We start from the raw sequence: 12,783 nt of genomic DNA on the forward strand, positions 1-12,783 counted from the left end.
TTTGTCTCCACTGTTGTCCTCCTTGTCTCTAACCCCCAAAATTGTTGACATAATTCATATCCTCTCTTAACCCTTGGTTGTCACCTTCTCCACTCCATGAACACACATAAGACTGATTAATGCAGGGTGTACACAGTCCTCTATTTGTTGTGTCAATGATGTGCACTTGCTTTGTACCCATCTCATCAATCTTCTTTGTCAATATAATCATCTGAGTCAATGAGTGTGGATATGTTCTCTACATGCAAATTATTTGGGTCAAGAGGAACTGAATGCACTATTGGTGTCAGGGTCGTACCTCTCATCATCCACCCCGAATTTTGGGACATCTTATTAAGAAGGATTTTACACTCTGTGAATGTCTTGCTCAAAAATGCACCCCCAGCTGAAGCATCTACATTGGCTTTTAAATTGTCTGCTAACCCCATATAGAATCTTTGGCTGAGTATCCGGTCTGGAATACCATGGTGGGGACACTTCACTAGCATCCCTTTGAATCTTTCCCAAGTTTCCTGCAAGGTCTCAGTAGGCTGCTGCTTGTACTGCAATATCTCATCAATCTGTCTTGCAGTCTTGTTGGGCGGGTAAAACTTGTTCAGGAACTGCTTGACTAATTCCTCCCATGTGACAATGGAATTTATTGGAAGCGAATTCAGCCAAGTTTGAGCATCTCTAGTCACAGAGAAACAGTAACAGCTTGATAGCTTCTGGGGTCACATTTGGCTGCCTTTGGGTCACACAAATCGACAAAAAAATTTTCAAGTGTTGTTAAGGGTCTTCAATGTGCAACCCAGATAACAATCCCTTATTCTGCAGAAGATGCAGCATGTTGTTGGTGATCTGGAATGTCTCTGCTTGTATTGGGGGAACAACAATGGAGGTGGCTAGGTTGTCAGTTGTTGGTTGTGCCCAATCATAAAGTGCAGCTTCTGGCACAAGAGGTGCCACCACTCTGACGTTTGGGTCAACTGGATCATCCCTGATGTTTTCGTTGACGTTATTTACGTCACCCATTTCAAATTCGGGTTAGTGTGTTTGTTGTGACTGTTTGTTCTTTTTGTTAGCATGGTTTAATGCCCTGAATGTTTTCTCGGGGTTTGAGAGTCCTTCAAGCAGTTCACCAGTCCTCGAAGAATCTCTAGGCATACACCTGAATTCCACAAGAGTTCAAACGTGAGAATTTCAATGAAAAAAATTGTTTAACACCGTAGAAAATTGATCTAAACTAATAATTCTAGCACTACTTCTAAGTTGTAACAAATAAACCGTTAATTCCCCGGCAACGGCGCTAAAATTTGATCACTCCCAACTAATGCCTTATAAAAGACAAAGCGGTCATTGCAAATATAATCTGGTTTTTAAGTCCGGAGTCAAATCCTCAGGGAACTAACCTATTTATTACAACTCTTGGTGATGCTATTAGCTCAAACGATTTCCAGATGCAAGATTTTTATCAATAAATATTGGATTTTTGTTTAACTACTTTAAAATGATATTAAAACTAATAATATGTTGAATCAAAGATAATTCAATGGTAAAATGGTCTAGGGTATTGATTTCCCCAATTGCTAGCTTAAGTCTTAACTCTCTTGCTATAATCTCGATGTAATACTCTATGAGGATTATGAGCTATGGGTTATCGCAATTATATTTCGATCAACTACGATAATTTACTAGAGCATTCTCTTGAACTACTCCAGCTGATAATTTACGCAACTCTGAATTATCCCACCAAAGTTTCGTTATCTCTAACCTCACTTTTAAGTTCAAGTAATGAATCTCTTCAATTACCCAAAAGTGGTGTTCAACAGCTGTACTAACCTAGTATTCTTTCTCAAGCAACACAAGGCAATTAGACACGATTAATCAAGGGCCCATTCAATTAATCACCATACAAAACATAGTTGAACAATCATATAATAAACCCGTCTTGATTATAACAAAGTTGAGTCAAAACTTCATCCAACAATTGGTTCCATCAACCCTAGATCAAATGTTTAGCTACTCATAACAAAGCAATATAAAACTACAAAAGTATTCATGATGTGCAATTGCAATAATAAAGAGAAAATAGAAAAACTCTAATGTTTGGTTTCCCTTATCACACTTGTTCTTGCCTCCAAATTAGTCTAAAAACAAGCTTAAAACTTTCTTGGGCGAGTTTCTTGAGTTTATAAGGGTTTGGAATAAGTTTCCCCCGATTTACAGTTTAGTCCCAAACGTTCTGGGCAACTACTCAGTCTACCGCGGCCGCGACAAGAATGCGGCGCGACCGTGGTAAGAGATAAACATTTTGCCTCGCTTCCTTAGCCTACCGCGGTCCATCCGTGGTCGCGGTGGCTTCAAGCCCAGTCCTCTTTGCCTCTTTCTTGCTTATTTTCGCTCGGGTTCTTCTTGATTGGCCTTTTATCCACCTTCTTGACTCCAAAATACTCCATAGGCTCTTCCTAACTTGGATTAGTCCCTGCAAAGCAAAAGAACACTAATTAGAGTATTTTGTTATCATTTAGCCTTTAAAACAACAATAACGCATGGTGCATTTAGGGTGTAAATATCGTCTATATAGCCTATTATTAATTGCTCTTCAAGCTAAGCAGAAACTAGAGTTCTTGATGGACACTTGTAAAAAAGATTCCTTTAAAAAGAATTAACATGAGGAATGAGAGATATATAATACAATTTTACTTTCCTAGATCAGAAATATAGTATCGAAGAACCTAATTAGTGAAATTGCTTATGCGCCGAATGCATATTTAGTAAGATCTAAAGGAGAGATCTGATAAAGTTAATCTAGTATATATTTTCCAATTACATCGGGAAATTGTGACTATTTCACAAGGGAATGACTGTTTTGATACTTATTTCACAATGATAAAAGAGCTTTGTGGTTGAATATGATACATTGATGCCTTCGCCAGCTTATGAATGTGTAAAGTCGAGGGATTACATTGAACGCCTTCATCGATAGCAATTGCTTTTCTCTCAATTCTTGGCAGAGGGAAGCCCCATGACCGACCAGTTTCTGAGTGGTTTCAATGAGTCATATGACAAGGCAAGGAGACAAATTCGCATGAAGATAATAGAGCCAACACTTAACTAAGCTTAAGCAATGATAAGTGATGATGAAAGCTAGCGGTCTAGTCATTTCCCTGCTTTAGGAGGCATAGGTGGTCTTATGACGGGGAAATGCACAGTTAGCCTTAGAGATGTCTTTACTCTTTAGCCATTATTTAAAATGTATTTACTCTTTAGATAGTGTTTAATAAATTTTTATCCATCCGGACAAAAATACCACTGTGCTAGACATGGGTGCTGTATAAATATTAAGGACATGGTGTCCTTAACTTCATGAATGATGTGTAAATATTAAGGACAAAGTGTCATGTCATGTCCGTAACTTCATATGTGCAGTGTAAATATTAAGGACATGGGCTCCTTAACTTTATGTGTGATGTGTAAATGTTAAGGACATAATGTCCTTAACTTGTATTTGCACCTTTTGTTGTTAAACTTTAGGACATTGTGTCCTTAACTTCATATATGCAGTGTATATGTTAAGGACATAGTATCCTTAACTTTATGAATGTTGTGTAAATATTAAGGACATGGTGTCCTTAACTTCATGAATGTTTTGTAAATTTTAAGGACAAAGTGTTCTGTCAAGCTTTAACTTCATATGTGCAGTGTAAATGTTAAGGACATGGGCGTCCCTAACTTCATGTGTGCACTGTAAATATTAAGGACACCATGTCCTTAATATTTACATATCACTCATGAAGAAAGGGTAAAAACATCTTTTTGTATTAATTTTAATAAAGTAGTGACTATTTTTGCTAAATATTAAAAATACTGGATAAAAACTAAATATCATATTAAAAATGGCTATCCCATGCTATTTCTACTCTTATTGTTATGACGAGGAAGAGGCAAACCCGAAAATAAAGAAGATAAACAACACCAAATTTTAACGTGGAAAACCCTTCAAATCGAAAGTAAAAACCACAGGATCACAAAGATCCAAAAACCTCCACTATAACAATAAAAGGGTTACAAAAGTTCTCCAAATTGGCTACACAACAAGTGCCAAACACGGAGCAACAACTATAACAAGAGCAACAACTAATCAATTGAAGAAAGAGTATAATCCACAAAATGAATCTGTTGTTCGAGGCTCGTAATCAGATGCTACGAGATACCAAATCCGATCTTCACCATTCAAATCCAAGATCGAGATGGTATGAACACTCGGTCAAAATTTAAGCCCAATCCAACGGTTAAAGAATCAGAAAACATGATTTGAATGTTGGTTGGTTGGAATAAAAATCTGCAGCAAAACAAATATTTTTCTTCTCTCTTCTCTCTTGACGAAAGCTCTCTCAAAAACCACTCTTATGTGCTTAAGTCTTTCAAAGACTTGTATCAATGAGATAGAATAATTCTCCAAGGTTGTCCTATTTATAGATCATGAGTGGTGCTTTATCTTAAAGCCAAAATCCACTCAAAATAGGAATAAATCGAATCCAATTACAAATAAGAATGAAAACCAAAAGAGAATAGGATTAGGCTATTAGGCCTGGATGGACAACATGGGCATGAACCCAACACTTATGACTATGCAGGCTGAGAAAGGACAACCCTATAAGAGTAAAACCACTCTTGAAGTATGATCATGATAATAAACTGGTCACTTAAAGGAGAATTATCAAAAACTAACAGGGTATCTTGCTGATTTTAAGAAAAAAATAGAATATGCAGTTAATAATGTCACTAGTGATTATGAGTATGAGAAGCCAGCATATGTGGATAAAAAAAATGGCAATATTGTTTCCGCAAGGGGCTGCTTTTCACTAAAAGCCAGTATAGATAGATTCTAAATATGTTGAGCAACGACAGCATCGTGCCTCGAGTGAACATGGAAGGTATAGTTGCTTATTGTATGGTCAATTATCTTGTTCTGAGTGGATAATTGATTCAGGTGTTTTCCATCACACTACTACTATCGTAAATGTGTTGCAAACTAAGAATAAATTGAATTCTAGATCTAGAGAACTTGTTCATTTTCCCACGGATAAAAAGAAATATATTACTCATAATAGTAGTGCAATTTGTCTTAAGGACTTGATAGTCAAGAATATGTTATTTTTCCCAAACTTCAAGGTTAATCTCTTGTCTGTTTCCAAACTGACTAAGAAACTCTCTTGCTATGTCACTTCATTCTTGATTTCTATGTATTTCAGGATCATTGGAGTGATAATGTGAGGAGAATGGGTAGAGAAAGTGGCGGCTTGTATATGACCAGAATAGGCATACATGAAGGTTGATGAAGCATGTTGTTGCTGCAATAACTTAGAAGATTGTGGAATATGGCAGCCTATGGAATAAAAGATTATTTCCATGCCTCTATTAGTACAATGAAAATATAGAGTTCTTTTAGAATAAAACTGTTGATTTATCAGTGAATAATGATTATTCAATTTGCCACTCGGCTAAGTAATGTAGAATGATTTTCCCTAGAAGTGTGACTAGGAGTGACAGACCTTTATTTCTTTTGCATATGGATGTATGGAGTCCCTATAAATTTCTTACACATGATAGAAAGTATTTCTTCTTGACGATTATGGATGATAATTCTATATATACTTGGCTTTATTTGCTTCAAACGAAAAGTGATGTTATAATAGTTTTTTGCCTGTTGTGTCTGCAGAAACTAACATTGGTCATTGTATTGGAAAAAATTGTATATAAAGGTGACGTGTCAAGACACGTAGACTGGTCAAATAGTCAAAGAATTACAATTAGCCAAGAGGCACGAGCAGCAACGGAAACGAGCAAAGGCAAAGGAAGAGGCACGGGCGGTTATTCGAAGGATTCAGTGCTCGTACCTATTTAAGACATTTATATCCAAGAATTAAAAGGAATGGATCTGACAATAGAAAAGAGTGCAGATACAGTATTTAATAGGCATTAAATGCTGAATACGTTAGAGAATTTGTATTGAATATAATGATTATGTAACGTAGCATTCAATATCTTTAATTATTCATAATAGCCTTATTATGATTTGGGCAAAATGCATATCCCCAAGATATCTATAAAAGGGAGATATTTGATCAATTGTAAGGGCACGAAACACTATTGGAATAAACTTTATTTTTTTTGTTTTTCTCCTAATTATATTCTTGCTACCCAAATTACTCTCTTTTACATATTCTTTCGATTATCAGTAACCCGTGTTCTTCTAAATTATAGCTTTAACTAAAATTCCATTTTTTTGTTAAACAAACTGGTTCCGTTACCGGGAATCTGATAATCTATTTTCTTTTAGCTTAACTTTCCTTGTTGCATCAACTATGTCGAACAACAATGACAACATTCAAGGAAACCAAGAAAACCAAATAAACCAACAACTTCAGAGAGACCCTCAGGATAATAACGCACTGATTATTTCTCCACAAGGCTCTCCTCGGCGATCTCGTGAAGGCACTCCTGAGGGATCTCATACAGATGGACAGGCTCAATTCGAAAATGTTGAAACTATGGATGAGGCTTTGCAAAAACTTATTACCGCACAGGTCAATAAAGTTGTTCAGGCCTTGGTTAGCTAGTTACCTGATGCACCACCCACACCTACTCCAAATAACAACACTCTGGAGAACCCTCATTCTGGGCTTGTTAATTCAGGCAACGGTGGAACCCCTAGTGAATCGCAAGATGGAGAACCAGGTAATTTAGTTAATTCAGATTTACAAAATTTAGTACTAACCTTGCAGAAACAGCTCAAGGAGCAAAGTGAGCGCATAGAGCAGATACCCGGGGTGCCGCCCATAATCAAAGGGGTAGATATGGATAGATATTCGCAACAACCCTGGAAGCCAAGTGCTGCTCCACTCCCAATTCCAAAAAAGTACAAAATTCCTAATATTCCAAAATATGATGGAACAACAGACCCACGAGATCATGTGACTGCATTCACAACGGGTGTAAAAGGCAACAATTTGACTAAGCAGTAGATTGAATCAGTATTAGTCAAAAAAATTGGTGAAATGCGCACCAAAGGAGCGGTAACATGGTATTCTCTTTTACCCGAAAATTCTATAAATTCTTTTGCTGAGCTTGCAGATTCTTTCATCAAAGCACACTCGGGAGCTCAAAAAGTAGAGAAAAGAATGGAGGATATTTTCAAAATCAAGCAAGGGGACTCAAAACTTCTTAGAGAATTCGTGGATAAATTTCAACGTGAAAGAATGACATTGCCACGTGTACCTGATAATTGGGCAACTATAGCTTTCACAAGTAATTTGAATGAAAAAAGCTCGGAAGCTACGAGGAGGCTCAAGGAAAGCCTTCGAGAATTCCTAGCTACAACGTGGAATGATGTTTATAACAGGTATAGCACGAAGCTGAGAATTGAGGAAGATACTATTCCACGATTTCAAAAAGGAGAAAAGGTAAGTTTGAGACGTGCGGAGACCGAAAAATATCCGGTAAAAATAGGTACGAGCCTTACATGGGACCTGCGGGAAAGGACTCATGGTCAAAGCAGGATAATCAAAGGTACGATCGCAGATCAAGAAATAGATAATCAGGTTCTTTATCAAGATTTAGGAACGAGCGAAATAACTATGAGTTACGAGATGATGATAGAAATTTAAAAGCGAGATTCGGTGGTTACAACTTCAACGTCAGCACCTCCGAGCGCATAGCTGTATTGAGAAGCATGGGAAATAAGGTTCAATGGCCAAAGGAAATGAGATTGAATCCAAACAGGCGCAACCCTAACCATTGGTGCGAGTTTCATAATGACCACGGACATAAAATAGCAGATTGCAGATTTTACAAAGTGAGATTGATCATTTATTAAAACAAGGGTATCTTACTGAGTTGTTCAGTGAGAAAGGCAAGCAAGCTTACATGAAGAACAGGCAGGAGCCTCCAAAACCACCTTCTCCCAAAAGAACTGTCAACGTTATAAGTGGGGGTGAAGACGTCAATGGTATATCATATACCGCAGCTAACAAAATTTCCAAAGTAACAATTACCCAAGGGAAATGGGTGCGGCATGTTTTAGAGGAAGACAACATTACATTCAATGGCACAGATACAGATGGCATATTAACCCCTCATAACGACGCACTGGTAATATCTTTAATTGTACATAATACTAATGTGAAACGAGTTTTGATTGATCCAGGTAGTTCCGTGAACATTATTTTACTAAGAGTATTACGTGAGATGCAAGTTGAAGATAAAGTGATACAAAGGGGCATACTCTATCTGGATTTGATAATTCTAGTGTCCTCACAAAAGGAAAGGTAACACTTACCACATTCGCTGAAGGAGTCGTTAAAGATACAAATTTCCAGGTGGTAGATATGGAGATGGCTTACAACATGATTCTTGGGAGACCATAGATCCACGAAATGGATGTTGTTCCTTCAACCTTGCATCAGGTTATTAAATTTCCATCGCCATGGGGAATCTATCAAATTCGTGGAGATCAACATACAGCCAGGGCTATCAACTCTGTTACAGATACAAGCACGAGAAATGAAAGTAAATAGCAATCACAGAAGGCAGTTGAGGACACCACAACACAAACCTCAACTGAACAAGGGAAAATAGATGTAGATTCAAGGCCTGATACCATTCAAGAACCAGAAGAGGATGAAAATATCAAAACAACAATAGAGTAATTAGAGTCTGTCGTGTTATTTGCTCAATGGCCTGATAAAAAATTCTATGTTGGAGCCAATCTTTGCCAAGGTATGAGAGATAAGTTAATTAAATTTTTGAAAACTAACGTGGACTGCTTGGTCCCATTCTGACATGACAGGGATACCACCGAAGGTGGTGACTCATAAACTAAATGAAGATCCATCATACCCTCCTGTCAAGCAAAAGGAAAGAAAGTAAGGAACTTTCAAGAATCGGGTGATTCAAGAAGAAGTCCAAATATTGCTACAAATTGATTCCATTCGTGAGGTAAAGTATCTTAACAGGTTAGCTAACACTGTTGTAGTTCCTAAGAAGAACGGTAAGTAGCGGGTTTGTGTAGATTATATAGATCTTAATAAAGCATGCCCTAAAGATTCTTTTCCACTAACACACATAGATCAATTGATTGGTGCAACTATAGGTCACGAACTACTAAGTTTTTTAGATGCATATTCAGGTTATAATCAGATTAAAATAGATCCGGGAGATGAAGAAAAAACTTTATTCATAACAGACAGGGGGACTTACTGTTATAAGGTAATGCCCTTTGGTCTGAAGAATGCAGGTGCAACGTATTAGAGGTTAGTTACCAAAATGTTTCAATAGCATTTAGGAAAGACTATGGAGGTATATATAGATAATATGCTTGTTAAAACTCAGTATTCAAAAGATCACATATCACACTTATCTGACACATTTTCAATTTTGCATAACTTTAATATGAAGTTAAATCCCGAAAAATGTGCATTTGGCATTGCATCAGGTAAGTTTTTGGGTTTTCTTGTTTCTAACCGTGGTATTGAAGTGAATCCTGCACAGATTAAGGCCATTGAGGAAATCCCTGATATACTTTCAAACAAGAAAGAAGTTTAAAGATTAATAGGGAGAATTGCAGCCTTGGGAAGATTCATTTCTAAATCATCATAGAAGTGTTTTAAATTCTTCTCAACCCTTAAGAAGCAGGATCATTTTGAATGGAATGAAGAATGTCAACAGGAACTCAAGAATTTGAAAATGTACTTATCAAATCCACCTTTGCTGGCAAAACCAAAGGCTGGGGAAAGACTACTCATTTACCTTGTTGTTTCAGAAGTTGCGGTAAGCGCTGCTTTGGTTCGAGAAGAACAAGGTAAACAATTCCCTATCTACTATATTAGTAAATCTTTGTTAGATGCGGAGACGCGGTATCCTCAGTTAGAAAAACTTGCACTTGCCTTAAATCTTGGCATCTAGAAAGTTAAGACTTTACTTTCAGTGTCATCCTATCGCTGTAGTAACTACCTACCCTTTACGTAATATATTACATAAGCATGAGTTATCAGGTAGGTTATCTAAGTGGGCAATAGAGTTAAGTGAATACGAAATCACATACCAACCTAGAACTGCTATAAAATCACAAGTGTTAGCTGATTTCATGGTTGATTTTAGCCAAGGGATGCAATTAGAAGCAAAAAAGGAATTGCAGGTATTCAATGGAGCTAACCCGGGAACTTGGACTTTATTCACTGATGGCTCATCTAATATAAAAGGTGCAGGTTTAGGGATAGTCTTGGTACCACCTACGAATGAGACTATTCGATAAGCTATTAAATGTCACTCCATAACTAACAATGAAGCGGAGTATGAGGCTATGATTGCAGGTCTAGAATTAGCACGAGAGCTTGGCATAAATCAGATTATAATTAAGAGTGATTCGCAACTTGTGGTTAATCAAATGGTGGGGACTTATACAGCTAGGGAAGCAAAGATGCAACAATACTTAGAAAAGGTACGGGAATTGATAAAGCAATTTCAAACCTAGAAAGTTATACAAATACCAAGGGATGAAAATGTTGAAGCGGACGCCCTAGCCAATCTCGCATTTGTAGCTGATGTGGCAAGCGATGCAAACGCCTCAGTTATACATTTATTTCATTCAGTTCTCGATCTTGATAAGAATAAGGTAAATTTTAATAATTTAACTTGGGATTGGAGGAACGAGATTGTTGCTTTTTTGCAATATGGTACAGTCCCTGATGATAAGAAAAAAGCTCATGCGCTTCGAAAGAAGGCTGCTCGGTACTGCTTAAAGCAAGGCAATTTATATCGTAAAATGTTCGGTGGTCCCTTATCAAGATGCCTCAGACCTTCGCAAACGGAGTATGTAATGAAAGAAATACACGAAGGACATTGCGGGGATCACGCAGGAGGAAGGTCATTGGTAAGAACCTTAATTAGGGCAGGTTATTACTAGCCTAAGATGGAAGAAGAAGCAGAAAGTTTCGTGGCCAAATGTGATAAATGTCAAAGATATGGTAACAATATGCATAGACCCGCGGAGTTATTACACATGGTCATTGCCATGGCCATTTATGCAATGGGGAATGGATATCGTGGGTCCATTACCACAAGAAAAAGGACATGTAAAGTTTCTGCTCATACTCACCGATTATTTTACTAAATGGGTGGAGGCAGGAGCATTTAAACAGGTGCGAGAAAAGAAAGTCAAAAATTTTTTTGGCGGAATATCATATGCCGATTTGGTGTACCAAAGGAGATCGTGTGTGATAATGGCCCTCAATTTATTGGAGCTCAAATCACGGAATTCTTTCAAAGTTGGCAAATTAAAAGGATTACTTCAACACCTTATCATCCGGTGGGTAATAGGCAAGCAGAATCAACGAACAAGGTTATTATCAATAATTTAAAAAACGATTAGAGGAATCAAAAGTTAACTGGACTGAAGTGTTACCTGGAGTTTTATGGGCATATCGCACAACTGCAAAAACAAGTACAGGAGAAACACCATTTTCATTATTTATGGAGCTGAGGCTTTAATTCCAGTTGAGATAAGGAAACCAAGTACACGATTCACACAGGCAACACAAGAATCTAATGACGAGGAGATGTGGGTCAATCTAGATTTACTCGAGGGGAGGAGAGAAGCTGCATTAATAAGAATGGCAACACAAAAGCAAGTCATAGAACGATATTACAACCGAAAAGCACGCCTCAGATTCTTCAAAGTGGGGGACTTTGTGCTTAAAAAGGTTTTTCAATCTACAAAGGAAGCTAATGCGGGTAAATTAAGTCCAACATGAGAAGGATCCTATAGAGTTCGTGATATTGCAGGAAAGGGAGCATATGAGTTGGAGACAATGGATGGCAAGATACTACCTTCACATTGGAATGTTGTTCATTTGAAGAGATATTATTTCTAAGAAATACCCACGGTCAGGTATCACCATTTTAAATTTAATTTTTGAATTGTTAAAATTTTACTAACGATTTTAGATGATAGGCAAAAAGCTAACCCGTACTAAATGATGAGTCACGACCTGTAAGGCACACGAAATAACCTAAAATTCCTGGCCTAGGGTTACAATTATTCTAATAGAAATTCAAACGGGTTAAGCAGTCTTCATCTATAATCGCACCTCTGAGTCCCGTATGTTTTTCCTTTTCAGGAAAAGGACCAAATGAGAGAAACTATCAAGTGCTCGAAGCTTCATACTTCAACACTCAAACACTTGGGGGACTACATAATATACACAGATATGTGTATAAACAAGGCAAAGAAGATTAAGGAAAAATCAAGCCTAAAAGAGACAAGTGCAGAGTAAAAGTCACCAAGTCACGAGATGGAGCCACGATCTAAGGCCAAAGAAAAACCTCATTATAGTTAGTGTAAAGGCTATGTACTAAAACGGGTTATAAGGAAAAACCCCGTGTCTATTATTTTTCTTTTGAAAAAATCTGTTACAAGAAAAACAGTTACGAGAAAGTTATAGATGTAATTCAAATACATGTAAAGTATTATTCAAAACTTGTCAAAGTTATTTCAAAGAAACATGTGTGTTCCTATTTCTTTTATCGTATGACAACACCATTATGAAGTTGAGACGTCTTCTTCATTAAGTGTCGAAATATAAAAGGGCCCTCTTTTATAAAACTCATGTTTAAATTAATTAGTCATGAGGTTAACAGAAGCATCTTCGAAAAACAAAAATGCAAATTATTCTGTAAGTCCTTAAAAATAAAGGCAAGAATAAAGCAAACAGAAGTTTAAGATAATAACATGAAAAACTT

At 37.1% G+C, this 12,783-nt stretch overlaps 1 non-coding gene across 1 annotated transcript; it reads left to right on the plus strand.

Moving 5' to 3' along the window:
• The first annotated feature begins 459 nt into the window (after positions 1–459).
• Positions 460–566, plus strand: LOC138878799 (small nucleolar RNA R71). The gene has a single exon (XR_011402575.1). It is a non-coding gene; the product is annotated as a small nucleolar RNA R71 (small nucleolar RNA).
• Positions 567–12,783: the final 12,217 nt, after the last annotated feature.

The sequence above is a fragment of the Nicotiana sylvestris genome, chromosome 9 (genome assembly GCF_000393655.2).
Source record: "Nicotiana sylvestris chromosome 9, ASM39365v2, whole genome shotgun sequence".
Taxonomy (NCBI): Eukaryota; Viridiplantae; Streptophyta; class Magnoliopsida; order Solanales; family Solanaceae; genus Nicotiana; species Nicotiana sylvestris.